The sequence below is a fragment of the Artibeus jamaicensis genome, unplaced genomic scaffold (assembly GCF_021234435.1).
Source record: "Artibeus jamaicensis isolate MK-2021 breed Jamaican fruit bat unplaced genomic scaffold, CSHL_Jam_final contig_718, whole genome shotgun sequence".
Lineage (NCBI taxonomy): Eukaryota > Metazoa > Chordata > Mammalia > Chiroptera > Phyllostomidae > Artibeus > Artibeus jamaicensis.
Window position 1 is genome coordinate 2,239,883 of NW_026521936.1, and position 18,045 is coordinate 2,257,927.

The window sequence follows — 18,045 nt, forward strand, 5'->3', positions numbered from 1 at the left end:
GGACTGCTCGCTTCTCCGAGGTCTGCGCCTGATTTTCAGGGTTCTCGCCCACTTCTGACTGTCCTATCAGCCAGCCGGGGACACTGCTTGGTGGCTTGTCCCGGTCTGGGAGGCATGGTGATTGGTTGGGCGTACTTGTGTTCCTTGGGGGTTCAGGCTGGATATGGGGTGTGCGCGCCGCCGTGGGACAGGAGGAGCTGTAAAACCCTCTCCTTAACTGTTTGGGGGCACTTTCTTCAGAGGCTGGAGCCTTCCACTTAAAAAGGTGACCCCCTCCTCGTGGGGTCCGAAGTGGCGGGAAGCCGGCTTTTGGGAGGCGGCCCGAAGGCGAGGGAGGCTGTAAAACCTGGAGGAAGATCCGGAGCGCCCGGCCCGGGACGGCGTGGGGTTCAGGGCCCGGTCTTCAGGTAGAAATCAGCCGGGCGAGCGGCGGGGGACCCCAGGGCATGGGCGGCGGCGGCGGCGGGAGGTTTCCGGGCCCCCCACCCCAGCGCTCCGGCAGACCAGGCGATAGCCGCGGCGGTTTCCCGGCTCCCCCCGCCCCCGACGCCGCCGGAGGGGCGTTCCGACCCTCCCCCACGCGCCTCTCCCCCGCGGGAGCCGCAGCCGGTGAGGCCGGGAGGGCGGGGAGCGGCGGAGCAAAGGCGAGAGGGCGGAGGTTACGTGGTGCAGGCGGCGGCGGAGACGGGAGGAGGGCCGGCCGGCGGCGGGCGGGCGGGCAGGGAGGAGGAGGAGGAGGAGGAGGCGGGGGCCGTGTCGCACGCAGCTCCAGGCGGGGCGGCCCCGGCGGCTGAGGGACGCAGCTAGACCTTGGCGGGACGGGGATTTAACCGGGGCCCAGGCCCAGCGACCAGGCGGAGACGTCGCAGGAGCCGTTCCGGCCGCGGGGAAATGCGGGTGAGTGTGGCGGCGCTGGGGCTGAGGGGAGGCGGCGCAGGCCCGGCCCGGAGCCGCGGTGTCGCAGTGACGCGGCCCGCGGCGGCCGAGCGCAGGCGCCGGGCGAGGCCTGAGCCGCCGAGCCGCGGTCGGGCGGAATGGCGGCGGGGCCGGGGACCCGTGGGCGGAGGGCGCCGCGGGCAGGCGCGGAGCGAGCGGGGCCGGCCCTAGGTCCCCGCGGACCGGAGCTCCGGTTCGGGGCGGCCGGGCCTGGACCGCGCTCCGGGGAAAAGCCCGATTCATCGCGCCCGAGGCGGCGGCCTTGTGGGCGCCGGGCTGGGGCCGCGCAGCTGAGGCAGTTCGGCCGTGCGTGCCTCGCCTCTCGCCCCTCGTGCGGCGACCCCCACGGGGCGCGCGGCCTCGTGCCCTCCCCCCCACCCCGCCCCTCGGGGCCGCTCCTCCCCTACTCGTGTTCTCCAGTTAGCACGGGGCCCGCGGAACCAGCCGGCCGCCCCGCTCCCGAGTCCCCGCCGGCGTTGTTGAGACGGTGCAGGTCGCTATTATTGGGTAACAGTCGCCCTTTGGCGGGGTTCCCTCGGGGGAGCGGGCCGGGGAGGCGGCAGGGATGCTAGTGCGGCGGCGGGACGGGCCAGAGCCCGAGGCTTCCGCGAGTCGGGCCGGGCCTGTGCCGCGGCCTCGGCGCGCCTCGGGCCCCGCGGGAGCGCGCGCTGACCCCGCAGGCAGCCGCGCGCGGCCCCGGGGCCCCTCTCTGCCCCCTGGACGCCGCGTGCGGCGGACGCGGAGATGGTCTAGAGAGGGAGAGGCTTTAGGAGCTTTCCTTGAGACGAATCCCGCAAGTCAGGGTTTTCCCTCTGTAGCGAGCCCTCTGCCAAAAATAGGATTCTCTCTTCCGATTGGAGGGCTGCTGTCGCTTTTAGCTCATAGTTGAGGTTAGTGATAATTGTGCAAATACGGAATGGCATCAACTTAACTCGGTGTTTGTTTGTTCTGTGTGATAGCCCTTCCCGTGGTGGTATTAAAACAGCTCAAGTTAGGAGTGGGATGAATGGTCACGCAGTTTTTTGAAAAGCACTTATCGGGGTGGCAGAAGGGGAATCAAAGTCACTTGGACTTTTCAGTCCGGAGCTTCTGGGACCTAAACATACCTTAACACTCCGCAGATGTGTGTAATTTTAACACTCCATTTTGGGGCCGCCTTGATTAGCTGATATTCTGAAATCCTGGAGCGTCGTAGGGTTAGGGTTACTTTGTTTAGGGGGAAAAAAATCGGATAGGGGAGTTTTTTGTGTGTGTTTAAAAGGTTCTTGGATATTAGAAAAATACTGTGCTCAAAAGTTAGGCTTGTATCTTCTCATGGTGATCGGACAGAGTTTGCTTCTCATTTCAAGTTTGAAAGCTGCAAACACAAGACTGGCTCACTTTAACCCTGTTATACCCATTTGTGGAGGTTGCTGAATTATTTTCTAAAAATGTTAAACTGTTGTTTTTTTTTTCCTCACTGGTGTCATCTTATAAAACTATTTTGCCAAAGAGGGGAGAAAAATATCCTGTGGGGACTTTTCACCAGTTTATGAAATCACCTTTCCACAAGCTCAGGTCCCTTGCAAAGTGTACCCCACCCCCTTCCTCATGTGTCATCAAGAGAAGGAGGGACAGATGATGCCAGAGCTGATTCTGCAGTGTCCTTGCCTCTGACAGCCCCAGACTCCTTGTCTCTTACTGATGATCTTCCCCCAGTAATTAAGTTCGGCAGCGCAGCCTCCTTTCTCCTGCATTTCAGACTGTGAGTTCCTGGAAGGGAGGGGATAGTCCTTATTTATTTTTGCAGAGAACTTGGTCATGGGTCCTTCACGTGTTTCTTGAAAGGATACATCTTCTGGAATAATTCTGACCTGGTGGTTGACCGCTTCTGGTTTTGGCTGCAGAGAACAGTCGCTGCACCTACACCACATAAGGGTGCAAGTTTTACCATGACTGTTGTTACAGCCCCCCCCATATCTAATGCAGGGCCCGGACAGACAAAATGCCATGGGCAATGTAGCTGAGGCAATGCAGGAAAATGCCACGAAAACAGTTTGTGAAGCTTTTAATTTTTGGGCCTTTCAAAACTAGCTTTAAGATGGAGATTTTGTTTGTTGATTTTTGAGACAAGATTGGAGTCTTTTCGGCAGTTAAGTATGACAACCTTGCCTCTGAAATGAAATCCTTGGGTGGTCGAGGCTCTTTGCTATTGGAGAGGTGAGACAAACTCCACGGTGGTGCAGCTCTTCCAGGGGCCACCCTTGGTGGTCCTGAGGGCCTTGTGGCAGAAGTCCACTCCCAGTGTGCCCAGCGGCACGGAGTGCCTTTCTTGCAGCACAGAAAGTTCAAGTGGATGAGCTTTAAGCTGAGGGGCTGCCATTCTGCACACGAAAGAATGAGGGTCCTGCACACCTGGGAACGTTCGTGTTTGTGTTCACTCTCTGCTGTCCGGCCTCCGTGGGTCCCCACGCCTCGGTGGCTCAGGCGGGCTGGCGTAGAAGGGCTCTGGGATGTGTCTGGAGAAGAGGGCCTGCCGTTTTTAAGGACCAAGTTGAAATTTACCTTGCCTTTTTGATAGCTGGTAATTGCTCAGTAAGGAATGTTTTTTGTTTGCTTTTCAAAACTGAGAAATGGACACTAAATGAGTAAGTCAAATTTAAATAAAATCTAAGTTTATTCGGTTACTAAGGACTTGAAGCACCCTGTTTATAACATACACATTTAATGCACACTATAAAGATAATTTCAGACTTTTAACAATGTTGTGTTTTAAGTTTTTATTAGCACAGATATCTTTCTGGCTTCTGAAAAAGCTGTGTGTTATTTTTGTTTAGGCACAGAATGTTTTGCTTTGAGGAGAAGATGTGGGGTCTAGTTTGAGCTTAATTTTGCTGGGTGTTTATGTCAGCCTTTGTAAAAGGAGATGGTCTGTTTAAGATTTCTTTGTGGGCTTTGACAAGTGGATTCCGTGGCCATGTCATGGCTTTTAATAGTGGCAGTATTTGGAACACTGTCCCGTAAACCATACTCTTCCTCATGTTTGAGGGTTGTGAAGCCCAGCTCTCAATTACTCTTTGACAATTACTTAAATTTTTTCCTTGGGGGAGGAAAGTTGGCCAGAGTGAGTAGAGTACCCTCCTGAGCGGCCCCTCCAGGCTGCCACTCACTGCACTGGTCCAGGCTGTCCCAGGCTGCCCTCCGCTCTGCTTTCACTCACAACCCCTTCTGCCTGGAGTGCCTGTCTCCTTCTTGTCACTGAAGGGCTCCTCCTTTACAAAGGTTCATCTCAGTGCCCACCCCCAGCCCAGCCCAGCCCAGCCCAGCCCAGCCCAGACTAGGAGATTCCCTGGGGTCCCATGAGTCCCTGCCTGTGTCACTGTCCCAGCACTTAACCCTTTGACTGGACTCCGTGGTTTCTCCCACTACACAGCCCTCCTTTAGGTCAGGTACTGCAAGGTGCCCGTCTGTCCCTGGTGCCTTAACACACTGCTCACATCAACACTCACCTAACTCCTGCTTTGTCCATGAACACCCTCCCACTGTGACCCTTTCCCAAGCCCACAGGTGCTCTTACTGGGCCCCCCTTACAGCTCACAGGCGGAGAAGCAGGCTGTGAGTGGGTCAGGTCAGGCCCATCGGGCGGTGAGGCCTGAGCTGCAGGACACAGAGACTCTAGACACCAGCCTCCAGCCAGAGCCCCCTCAGCCCGGGGGGCACATGAAAGTGGCAGAGGAGAAAAGGTCAAAATGAAAACGCTCTGAGAATTGGTATCTGATCACGACAGAGTTCATCATGCAGAACTTGGTCGACTACCAAGAATGAGCTGCTGCTTGGTCTTCGCTGACTGGCGGACACTGAAGGGGAGAGTAACTGGGCACTGACGGGGTGAAAATGGACATTCTGAAACTCGGGGCCTGGAGTTTAGTTGGGTGGGAAGTTCGTAAAACCAGTTGAGTGTTCAGCTCTAACAAGCTGCAGTTTTTTAAAAGGCCTGTCTCAGAACTTGTTTTGGAAAACATTGTGTGGAATGTGCGTGCATAAAGTGTGTATGCATTGGTGAACACATTTTAATTTCAGGGGGGTGAACTTTGTGCTTTTAAAATATATTGCAAAAAAAATTTAAGGCCTGAAAAATAATACAAGTGATCTCAGGATGGAGAAAGCCTCGAGAAGCATCGCGCCAGGAGCAGGAACTGGGGAAGAAGTGATTGGTTTGCTCACTGTAAAATAACTGAACTTCTGTATGTGAAAATGCCATAAATGGAATTCAAAGGCAGTGGCAAACTGAGAGAAATACTGTAATTCGCAAGCAGATTTACTTTTCTTGCTAAGGAAACATGAAAAAATTTTCAGCTCCACTTGCAGTCCTCCTAGAAATGCAGATCAATAAGATACTGGGTTTTTGTTTTTTGGTTTTTTTGTGGGGTTTTTGTTGTAGTTGTTTTAATTTTGGCGTTCATTAAAAAATCAGCCCCTTCTGGTGAGGGTGTGGAGAAATGAGATTTACCATTACTGGAAAGAGCATAATTTTGTATGATTTTTCTGAGAACCAGGTAACAAAGGCTTATAAAATATGCGGGCACTTTGGAATAGCCAGTCTACTTCTAAGGGTTTAGTCTAAGAAAACATAAAAAATGACAAGTAGATGAACATTCTATCATGGGTACTCTGTTTAACTAATGCCCTCTTACCGAGCATTCATTTTCCCTTTTTTTCCTAGTAAGGATGATGATTTCATCATTGTTTAGATACTGTGTAATGATTATTCAGTGAATAGTGAATGACAAAAACATGCTATACAACAACACATAATGTATAAGACTTTTTTTGGTGCGAGTAATTGCATTTTAAAAAGATAATAAACCAAAATGTTAATAGTGATTATCTGTGAGCAGTGGAATCATGGGTTGTTTTTAGTTTATTTTTTTCCTTCCAGTTTTTTTACAGTACATGTGTATTTATAATACAGCAGATTAGTTTCTAGCCTCCCCCCCCCCACCAAAAAAAAGTCAGTAGAAGCTGTGGGTCTCCTGGGAATGAGATATTTTCACTTTGTTTAATGCTGGGATCACTGGTGTCCTCTGTACTTGCAGGTCCCTTTCCAGATGTGTCCCCGCCACCCCCACCCAGGGGTGAACATCTGACTTCCTGAATGCTGTATTTCCTGGGTCGGTTTCTCCTTTGTCGATCTAATCGTCCCATTCTTCCCCCCATGTCTCAATCCTTCAACTACTTCCGGTGCCTTCATGTTTCATGCCCTTCACGAAACTGTCTTAATCTCATGAAACACACTTATGTTTGGGCATTTTATTCAATTATAATACTGGCTTATGTACTGATGAATTGTCTTTGTGTGGAAGTTTTCTTAGTGGTATTGTGAACTTTCCTTTCTTGCTATTTACAACCCTTAGTAGTTGTATTTTTAAATTAAATGTTTAAACCTGTGTGCTTAAGAACATAATTTGCCTTAAAAGTTAGAAAAAATAAGTTCTTTTGGTGCAGTTTGTGTTGTAGCTTGGAAAATTGAAAGGTCACTATTGATTTAAGTAGTGTATTCTCAATGACACAAATTAGTGACACTGTTTTGAGAGGACAGGTGCACAGAAATGTGTCACCAAATGCCAGGGGGAGAAATGCCTTTACTGTGCAGGAAGTAGTTAAGTATATAGTAACCAAAATAGTTAAGTTGATCTGGAAAACAGCAGAAGTCGGGACCTGGGAGGCAAGGCCAGGGCGCTTACCCCGCTGCCTGCAGGGTGACCAAGGCCCGCTGTGCTCGGCCTCACGGGAGAGGTCTGAGATCCTGGGTGTGGTGCCCAGCCGCCCACTGACATGTCCGTCCCCAGTGGAACCCCAGGAGCAGAGCTCCCGGCCCAGCTCTTTCCCGCCTTGAGTCCTGCACTCCTGTTGGGGACGGAGGAGGCGTTTGGTTTGGGGGGAGGGTGGAGAAGAAAACATAGAGTGATTTCTGCTGATTCCTCCCATCTTCACAAAATTTACTGACAGGTTCTTCCCGCATGTGGTAGCACCATTCATTTGCGTATTGCTCCTGTAGTCACTTTGGACATTGTACTGTTTGTTTGGGTCACTGTTATTTTTATAATGTAGGGGAGGAAGTTGTTTTACTTCTACCCTAATGAAGTCAACATGACCCCTGGCTGCATAGGATCAGTTGGTTAGAGTGTCGCCCTGGTAAACCAGAGTTGAGGGTTCGATCCCCCATTGGCACATACAAGGATCAACCAATGAATGCTTGAATAAGTGGAACAATAAATCAGTGTTTCTCTCTGTCCCCCCTGTCTTTTCCTCCCTCTCTACCCCTTCCTTTCTTTCTAAAATCAATTTAATTTTTAAAGAAAAAAATTAACATGAGACTAATGAGAAAAATAACCAAATTTAATTCCATGCCTGTGTGTGGGAACCCACATCCCTGGCAGTGTCGGAGACCCCAGTGCGTGAGAGGTTCAGAGGCAGAAGGTTGACATGAGCTGTGTCTGGCATTCTGAGCAGAGGACGAGGTGGCCACGCCCTGGGCTTCAGAGGGGCAGAGGGTCATTTGCAGGATAAGAGCAGATGTTCGGTAATTATGTAGACACTGGCCCTGTCTTACTGGTAAGGCATAAAAAGGTATTTCTGGTGATAACTCTACTGTGGGCAAGGCCCCAAACGTCACTTGTTGAAGGAGTAGAAGTGTCCTGTGAGCCAGCAGGACCTCCTTCAGCCCAGAGTAGCCTGCATGCCCGAGCGGCACCTCCTGGCAGGCCTGTTCCGAGTCCCTTGACTAAGACAGGAGCTCAGCTGCAGCACTTGCCGCGTCACCGAGTTCTCTGCATTTCTCTGTTCATCTGCGCAGAGTGCTGTCGGCCCTTCCGTGTTCTCTGACGTGTAAGGCGTGGGGGACGGGAGCCTGTGATCAAGTTTAGGAGATGCTAGGTTGAGGAGCCAGGTTCAGTATGTTGCTGTGTATGTATGTATCCCCAGCTCTCATAGGGGGATCTGTCTCTTACAGTATGTGTGTATGTTTATGTGTGTGGGTACGTGTGTGTATGTACGTATGTGTGTGTGGATATAAGGTTACCCTTGACTTAACGATAGCCTTTGAGGGAAGAAAACCCTATTCCCGCAGTATAGCACATACTGATTTGAGAGTCACAGAGTGTGCACGGTTAGGGGACTTGCGTTGGAGATGGACGTGGTAAATCTGTTCATCCCCCCCCATCTTCGGTGGGACACTGATTAGCATCTTGAAACACTGGTGTTCTTTGGGAGTGTGAGATCCTGACAGGTAGAGTACAGGTGTAGTTTCTAAAAGAGAAACACTTCACTTTATTCCTTGTTCAAATCTAAATTGTAAATGCCATTACAGGAAGGATCTAAAACAGATTCAAGGCACACACACGGATCGGCACTTACCCAGGCCTCCAGGGCAGCAATAGCAAAATCAGCTCACGTCACTCGCATTTTTGTGGTGGCGTCACCTGTAAGTGTCCTTTTTAAACCTGGAAGAGACTGCTTTATCACATTAACTGCAGAGATACCATTTCAGTTTTTCCTTTAAAGGTCTAAACTGTCTGAGTTTGAAAAGCTTTCAGTCCCCTGAAACTCAGACTTTCCTTCTCCTCTTAAAGGTGCTCTTTCTTCTGTCCTGATCCCTTTTTCTCCTGCGTTTCTAGCCCAGTGGTTTCCTTAGTGAAGCCTTCACATGACGCGTGAGGTGAGATTTGTTTGGGCAATTGGAACCAGGTCTCTGGTCTACAGCATTTTGGCCACCTGATGAAGGGGTGTAATGTGCCACATTTTCCAGACTCCTGGGCCGGGTTACCCTTCCTTTTTCTTGAGTGAGCTCTTGTTTTAGCTTCTGTGGAGAACACTTTGCACTTCGGCTCTTTTCTGCTGTTACTGGACATTCAGGAGAGATCTCTTTGACTTGATTCTCTGCTGTAGCTTTTTGTTGTTGTTGTGGGTTTTTTCACTTACTCATCTAGCCCTTGTATCCTCGTGTCCCCCGTGCTCAGGGTTTGTTCTGGTCCCCATGACAGCATCTGTCCCCAGCGGGAATTCAAGTCACCAAGATTTAGCAGAGTGGGCTCCGCTCCCGGTGCTCTTTGGTCCCTCGCCTCACAGCCCCACCTCTTCCCCTCAGGCTCCCAGGGCACTGCAGTCACTCACAGGGTGGTGGCCTGCTGCACGGCTCCCCGACGGGGGCTGCGTTCCGTCCTGGCCCTCCGTCCTGGCCCGTGGGGAATATGATGGAAGGAAATTTCAGTAAGGCAAACCAATTTGGGGAAGCTCTGTTAACTTTGAGATTTTACTTACTATAAGTGGTAAATGCAGAAATTTTCATTTGATAGGCTGGTATGTGGAGACTGTCCGTGATTAAAGAATTCACAGACTGTAACCAACAAACCATATGTTACACTAATGTTTCCTTTTGAAAGTGTGAATGTGGCATTAAGACGAGCGTCCATTGCTTTTTCCGGTAGCTGTGTAGCCGGGAGAGAGGGGAGGAGGGGGGAGAGGGAAAGAAAGAATACGCGTGTCACTAGAATAGTAGATTCCCTTAATCGTTGTAATGAAACGCGATTTCATAACATTCTGATGACTCCCTCGTCGGTAGGGAATCAAGAACTGAAGTTTTTATATTAAAAAGATCCCCCCCCCAAATGCAGAGGGTGCATTAGTTTGTCCACAGTCTTGTGTAGACTGAGTGTAAGTGATCTGGAAAAAAAGTCCTATGCTGTGATTCTTTGTATAGTTCATTGCATTTATACTTTGCATAAATTGATTTATGTGCAAAGTTTTGAGGTTAAATTTTATTTTAGGAAATTAATCGTGTTTGGAAGCCCAAGTCCTCTGAAGTGTCCTTTTTATATGTAACTTACTGATACAAAATGATAGGGCAAATCTGGATTCCGTGATCCTGCTATTGTTTTAAAAAATATTAACTACATTTTCAGTGGGAACATGGTTTAATAGTTTTCAAAAATAAGCAGTTTGGAGCATAGGCTTGAAAGCCTTGCCTGCGAAAGTGCATAAGTTAACGCATCTTGACTAGGAGTCATTCATTAAAAAAACAAGTAAAGCCCTGGCTGGCATAGCTCAGTGGATTGAGCGCAGGCCTGCGAACCACATGACCACAGTTCAATTCCCAGTCAGGGCACATGCCTGGGTTGCAGGCCAGTTCCCGGCAGGGGACTCACGAGAGGCAACCACACATTGATGTTTCTCTCCTTCTCTCCTTCCCTTCCTCTCTAAAGATAAATAAAATCTTTTTTAAAAAAAGGAAAAAAACCCTCTTAATCTATTTTTTTTTTAAGTAAAAATTGCTAGAGCTTGAGTCAGGGGTGGAATTGTTGCCGCAGGTGAAGGCGTTGTGCGGGCTTCGTCAGATTTCCCCTGTGTCACAGGTGTGGCCAGATTGTTTTGCGTGACAGGGGAGGTGTTTTTTAGAAGCCCCCCTCCTGCCTCCAAAAAAACCTCTCAGTGAAAGTAACTATCAAATGGCATGTTTTCCTGAGAGGAGGAGATGACCCCCATGACTAAGAAACCGAATCTACTTACTTTTGATGGACCCAAGCGTGTCCTGTTCCTCCCACACCTTCTCCCCGATATTTATAATGTCTGAAAATACTACGTTTGCAAGTACTTGATGTTACAGTAGCTGGTAAGGACACTTGCCACAGGGCACGTGTTACCACGTGCAGCGCTGAGCATGAGCACCGATGGGGTGCAGGTCACTGGCGGGTGGCCCCGGGGCAGCGGGTATGAGGCAGCAAGCTCATCGGGACCCAGGGTAGCAGGACCACTGTCCATCCACCTAAAAGAGGGCATAGGGAGAGAATATTGGTGAGTTGTATTCAAAATAAATTAAAACAAAGTTCCAAATAAGAAAAGCATGGTGAGGGAAGGGCAGTGTCCTTTGTAAACCAATTTGTTGTGAAATGGGAAGTGACTTTCAGAGGTCACTTACACAGGGCAAGTTGCCAATCAGAGTTATTGAATGGAGGGTTAGTTTGTGGGTGTTAGTGGAAAGAAAAGTAATGAAAGGCTCGAAAACCTGGATTCGGTGGGTACCTTCTTGTCCCCGTAGAGATGTGGTAGCTTTCCAAGTCTGCCTAATTGGCAGCGACCTCTGCACTCACCAGAAACGGGCCGTTTGGAGCTGATGTGAACAGAATTGTGGGAGCTCTGAGTGGAACCGTATTCAAGCGACAGTTCCAGCATGTGTAGCAGGGTAACGCAGCCTTTCCTGGAGCAGACCTGCCACCTGCACGTGACGAGGGCCTGTGCCTTTCCAGCTGAAGGTAGAATCTTGGTGGCCTTAGGATGTTCCCTGTGTCACCACCATCCTGTCATCCCAGGAGGGGAAAGCAGCTTGCCCTTCGTACTTGGGAATATGCGAGAGTGTTGCTACCACAAAACCGAGGCCATATTTGGGTGCTGGTGCGCAGCGAAAGCTCTTCTGTCCTGGGTTCTCCAGACTTGGGTTCCCCCCCCCCCGCCCCCGTTCACTAGAAGGGTCTGCGGGACACCTGTCAGGCAGGCATTTGAAGGCACTCTGTGACAGCAACCGTATTTGGTGGTAGAATGAAAGACTCAGATGAATTTTAAGAAAGAATGAGCTTTCAGAGAAAATCTGAACTTTCATTTCAGCAGGTGCCCCTGCTGGATCCCCAAGTCCCTCAGAACATGAAGCTCGTCGTCCTGGTCTGGGGTGGGCAAGCGTGGAGGAATTGGGGGGGTACTGGCCTGCTGTTGTCAGTTACCAGCGTTTTGTGAAAATTGCAGGCAACGTGAACTTACTTCATTCTGACTTTAAAAAGCATGTCTGTTGGGACATTTTCCCCCTGAAGTTTATTCTTTAAGTACCATGCTAGAAATTTCCAGGACATCTGGAAGGCCTTGTAAAGTGGTGACGTGAGTGCAGCAAGTGTTTGCTGTGTGCCCGGTGCTCGTCTGAGTGTTTGGTTTGCCTCCTTCGGTCCTCACAGTAGCCTCATAAGATATGTACTGTTACTATCCCCATCACAGTTAATTATAGGGACGGAAGGGGAGGAAGCCTGTGAGTTGACGAGCCAGAATGTTGAAGTTCCACAAACACCCCCATACATTTGAAATGATCGCGTGAGCCCTGGCTGGTGTGGCTCAGTGGATTGAGTACTGGCCTATGAACCAAAGGGTCACAAGTTCAATTCCCAGTCAGGGCACATGCCTGGGTTGCAGGCCAGGCCCCCAGTAGGGGTTGTGTGAGAGGCAACTACACATTGATGTAGCTTTCCCTCTCTTTCTCTCTCCCTTCCCCTTTCTCTAAAAATAAATAAATAAAACCTTTTTTTAAATGAAAGATGAAATGGTCATGTCACTGTGTAATGTGGCTCCATGCTTGAATTGTTTGTGCAGAAAGAGGTGCATTTTATGGGATGACCCTGTACTCACACAGACACAGGTGAAATCAGAGATGGCTGAAGAACCCTTTCCTTATATTCTAAGAGCTCTCTTCTTTCTAGTTCAGCATTTGAAAAGTTGCCTTGCCATTTACTAAGTCACTGTCACGGCTCACACATGAATGGATCACAGTTCTCAGTTTGAAAAACATACATAGTGTAGGTATCAGGAGCAAACCTAATACCACTCTGCCTTGCTTTAACGTGAATGAGAATGTTTGCTAATACAATATACACAGGCACCGAGCTAGATTGTTGAGCAGAGGTGTCCGTTAAGGCGTCATGCTGAAACAGACCTGACTCTTGGTCCTCAGCAGTTAGAAGCCGTTTGTGGGGATGAGCTGTCTAGTGCACCCGTGAAACGTTAAGTGGCGGTGGTCCTCTGCCTGTTGTCGGGGGTTCTAAAGCAGTGCATACAGTGGTGCTCATGGTACCCTCCTTGGAAGTCACACGGTAATTCAAGTGGAAAGGATTCGTATGCCAGCGGAATGAAGATTCAGTTTTGAATTGAACAATATTTAAGGTTCTGAGTGCTTGTATATGGATATTAGGAATTAAAATGGCCCTCTTTTATTAATTGTTCAAGTACCAAATCAAAGAGAACAAAAACAATTTCCTAATACTAAGATGTTCATGGAACATTCCCACTAATGACAGCTGAAATTTGTCACAATTACAAAATTGCGTGTGTGTGTGCGCGTACAGGAATGAGTTGGGTCAGCACGTCTCTGCATTATATGATTAAGACAAAGACGGATCTCCAGTGGAAGGCAGCTGTATTAATTTATTCAGTGTCAGTTTAAGGGCCTACTAATTTCAAAGCTCTGCGGGCTTTTAGAAAGTGGAAGACGTATGCAGAGAATTGAACCAGGAAGCTTTAAATACATTTGCTCTTAACCTACCCCAGAATGGTGGTTTCTGGCCTTCTTTCTTAATTTTTTAAAGCTATAAGTTTTACGGTTTTTTGGCTTGTTTGAATAATTGTATTTCTCTTAAATTTCATACATGATGTAAAGGTGTTGTTCTCCCCCATTTTTCTCAGCACTGTTACTATGCTGGTAGAAATAAAATGATGTTATTAACTGTGTTCAGCATGTTCCTATATGCCGATGGGCTAGGAACCGTCAGCATATGGTTCTTTGTTTGTGTGTTTGCGGGGTTTTTTGTTTGCTGTTTTTAAGTGTCATCAGAGGTGTAGGTTTGTCCCCTAATATCTGGAGCAGTAAATTCACCAATATTTCTGGAGCCCCTGAAGTGTGCTGAGGGTTCGACTGTGCGCCGAGCCCCTGCCCCAGCCACAGAACACGGCCCACAAGTCAGAGTATTGCTTCTTTTCAACCTGGAAGTCCCAGAGCCAGATGCTCTGTTTACTGAGAACCTTTCATTATCTGTTTCCATTTTTAATGGAAAAAGCTATAAATTCAAAATCCACTTGTTAAAATATCCATTATTCAGATAGCAGTAATTAACAAAACAACCTAATTTTGAATTAAGAAAAATAAGCAAATATACCATTTGCTATTAAGTGCTAGTTTTTTTATACTGGTATTTTCTAGATTATAAGATACAAGTGTATTTCATGAGCAAAATATGAAAATCAAAAGTAAGCCTCTAATTTTTTTGTTTTTGTTTGTTTTGATTTTTTTTTTTAAGACTTGATTTTTAAATTGTGGGTTCACAGCAACATGGAGAGACAGGTACAGAGATTTCCCCTGGGCCCCTGCGCCCTCACACACACAGCCTCCCCCACTGTCAGCGCCTCTGCGCTCTGTTTATCTGCCCCGTTCCCCGACCATTGATCTTTTTAGATCTGCGTCATTCTGCCTTTTCCAGATGTCATGTAGTTGGCATCATACAGTATGTGGCCGTTTCTGATTGGCTTCTTTCACGTGGTAAAATGCACTACGGTTTCCTCCGTGTCTTTTTGTGACTTGGTGCCTCATTTATTCTTAGTGCTGAGTAACGTCCCACTGGGGGTGCACAGCAGATCCACTCACCTGCTGAGGGCCAGCTCGGCTTCTTCCAGGTTTAGCGGTTCAGGCTAGAGCTGCTGCCAGCACCGTGTGCAGTTTTGCATGGACATCCATTTTCAGTTCATTTGGATAAAGACCAAGGGGTGTCATTGCTCAATTGTGTGGATGATAATAAAATACACAATTTTTTTTTTTACAGAAAGTGTTTAACCAAAATTTAAAATAGAATTTTTTTCTAAATGGTTGCTGGGTTATACAGTTAGAGTGTGTTTAGTGAGAAACCGTGAACTGCTGGTTCCAAAGGGGCTGCACCATTTCTCGTGCCCGCCAGCCGTCAGTGCGAGTCCCTGTGTCCCGTCCTCGCCAGCGTGCGGTGGGGACCGGGTTTCAGAGTCTGGCCTTTCTCCTCGGAGTGCAGAGAGTGGGCTCTCGTTTTAGGTTGCATTTCCTTGCTCACTTGCTGTCTGAGTGTCTTCTTCGGTAAGGTCTTTGGCTCATTTTTCAATTGAGTGGTTTTCTTACTGAGTTTTAAGAGTTCTTTCTATATTTTGGCTAACAGTCCTTTATCAGATGTGTCTTTTGCAAATACTTTCTCCTACTGTGTAGCTTGTCTTCTCAGTCTCTTCACATTGTCTTTCACAGAACAGAAGTTTTTGATTTCAGTGCAGTTCAGCTTATCCGTGACTCCTCTGACCCTGCCGCTGTGTTTTCTCTGCAGAGGCCTCTCCATCCTCGAGGACATCCGTCGGGGTCTCTGCGCTGTTGGCTTCTAGGAGCCGAACGGTTTCACTCCCATTCTATTTTTGAGGGAGGTTTTGTGAATACTGCTTAACTAATGTTCAACATACTAAAGTTGTCCTTTTACTGGGTTTTAATCATTTTCTGTCTACAATTAGGTGAATTAGATGGGTCTTCAAAGGTCATCTCCTATTGCCCCATTTTTTTTTTTAGAGGAAGAAAGAGCTATCAGTTGGAGAATCCCTACTATGTGCCAAGTGTAGAACCAGGCGTTTTTACATACGGTGTCTCATTTGAGTCTTTACAACTCTGAGAAGCTGGTATTCAGGTCTTTCATTTAAAACGAGTTAGCACAGTGAAAACCAGCATCAGGAGTGGAGCCGAGTGGTATCTCCTGAGTGGATTGACTTGCGGTGCACAGTGGCAGAGGTCTCTTCTCTGGAGTGGCGGGCGTAGCATCTTTGAGCTCCCCTCTGGGGTGATCTGAGGGTGGGGGTCATGGGGATGAGATCTCTCTGTCTGAGGGCAGTGGGAAGCATGAATGCGGGCAGAGCACGGTCAGCTTTATGTCAGACTCTGGTCCAGGGTCACGCCAGTCAGTTGTGGGATGTGCACCGAGTTCCGTTACAGACTGCTGCTGCAGGGGATTACCGGTGCTGCGTTAGTTTTAAGTGAGGGTTGTTTCGGAGGTTGACGCGTGGTAGTTGTCGTGCTTTAATTACGAGACTGTGATATTATGCTTCTCTGCCAGCTTTAGAGTTTAAAAGGAGAATTCAAGTCTCACCCCTACTTCACTGTATAACGGCAAACAGGTCAGTAAGTCGCCACTTACTGTCCCAGCCAGGAAGGTTATCCTAGCTGGCCCGGAATCCTTCCGTGACACAGCACCAGGACAGGCTGATTTCCACCGTGACAAGTCCAGCATCTTCTCTGCTTGTTCTGAGGGGGCCGTCTCCACAGCTTTGTCACTTGGTGTCTGCTCTGGGAGCTACATTCTCGAAGGCCACCGTCTCCTGACACTCAGTGCCATCAGTGACTTCTTCATAGTAGGCCTTCTCTCCTTTTTTTAATTGTTATTTATTTATTTATTTATTTATCTTTAGAGGGGAAGGGAAGGAGAGAGGAAGAGAAATATCAATGTGTGGTTGCGTCTCACGCATCCCCTGCTGGGGACTGGCCTGCAACCCAGGCATGTGCCCTGACTGGGAATCGAACCACAATCTTTTGGTTTGCAGGCCTGCGCTCAATCCACTGAGCTATACCAGCTGGGGCTTTAATTGGTTTTTTAATGGATGGTGAGCACTGAATCATTTCATTGGCAACTTTATTTATTTATTTACTTACTTACTTATTGCTTTGGGGGGAGGGGAGGAAAGGGAGAAGAACGTCCATGTGTGAGAGATACATTGATCGGTGCCTCTTGTGTGCCCCTACCGGGGACCTGGCCCACAACCCGCACGTGCCATGAGTGACCTTTCGGTTTGCAGGCCAGCACTCAGTCCACTGACCCACACCAACCAGGGCTAGACCTTCTTTTTGATTTATTGCAGACCTTGGACTCTGCCAAAGACTAGAAGTTCATAAAACCACCCTTGTCTGGTTTCTGTTTTCTGGCCTCCCAGGCTGCTCCCCGGTACCGTCTTCCTCTAGTCTCCCTAGCTCTTCCTCTGCACCCCCACCCCACCCCCGGGGGCAGGAGGGAAGTGGGGACTCATTTGCCCGTGTAAATACAAACTGGAGTCGGCAAGTCTATTAAATTCTTCCTGTATGCTTTAAGGATTTTATTTGCATTAATGCCAACAATTTTTGCCTTTTTGCACACTATTAAATTTATTTCTTCAAGTGTGATTTTTCCTTTGGGCTACATTTCTGAACTGCCTGCTTAGACATTTCATTTTGGTGTTAATTTTTTAAAAAATCATTTTATATTTAACATCTAAGATTAAGCTCTTCATCCTCCTTTAGATTTAGGCTTCTTCACATAACTTACTATTAAAGAGAAACTCTCTTAATAACATCACCTTTCTCTTTTAGGTGGTTTGTCTTTAAGTTCCTTTATCCCTGGGGTTTGCCAGCATGAGAATTTTTTTAAAGAGTGTTCAATTTATTGGTACAAAGGTTTCGTATAGTCAGATGTAGGAATCTCTGGATGGTCATTTAACCCAGAACTGCCCCTGAAATTTTGCTTGTGAGTTGGTATTTATTTACAATTACAGCGTTGCCAGGCATTACCTAAAACGGAGGTACAGTCAATTGGTTGAGATCCTATTTGTCAGATATGGCTCACAGATGTTTTTGTAGCTTTACAGTGTAACTTTTTGGGCTTTTTTAAAACCATAGAAGTTGTCAATTAAAGTGTAGCAAACATGTCCACCTCTGAGAATTTTTTTAAATATTTTATTTATTTATTTTCAGAGAGAGGGGAAGGGAAGGAGAAAGAGAGGGAGAGAAACATCAATGTGTGCTTGTCCATGGGTCCCCTGCTGGGGACTGGCCTGCAACCCAGGCATGTGCCCTGACTGGGAATTGAACTGCGATTGCATGGTTCACAGGCCCGCGCTCAATACACTGAGCTATACCAGCCAGGGCCACCTCTGAGAATTACACGCTAACATATTTGACATATACCTCTTTAAGGTCTAGACTGGGTTTTGTACTGACTGTACTCTCAACGTATCACTGAGCATGAACGACACTAGTAACAGCTGTTGTGGAGTCACACCAGGGCCTGCAGTTTCATGCCGGCTGTGCCGGGTGCTGCTAAGTCGCTCGTGCTGTGACCTCCATTCGTGACTGGAGGGACTGTCATTGCAGTGAGCAGTCGGTGAAACTAAGATGTCATTTTCTTCCATCTGCGTGCACAGTCTCCAGGTTCTCATCCTTGGGCCCCCCACGGGAGTCTTGCTTGAGTCCCACTCCTCCGCCCGGGGTCTGCCCTCCCTTGTAGGTAGCCCTTTTTCGTTTCTGGTTTA

General features: G+C 48.2%; 1 protein-coding gene across 2 annotated transcripts in view; it reads left to right on the forward strand.

Moving 5' to 3' along the window:
• The first annotated feature begins 306 nt into the window (after positions 1 to 306).
• The window catches only part of CUL1 (cullin 1), an 84,821-nt gene continuing 67,082 nt past the window's right edge, over positions 307 to 18,045 (forward strand). Inside the window, exon 1 of one of the 2 annotated variants that reach the window (XM_037147609.2) lies at positions 307 to 407. The gene's annotated coding sequence lies outside the window, so the exon portion shown is untranslated. Of the gene's footprint in view, positions 408 to 737; positions 898 to 18,045 lie in introns of those variants that run through there. The other variant, XM_037147600.2, reaches the window with a different exon arrangement.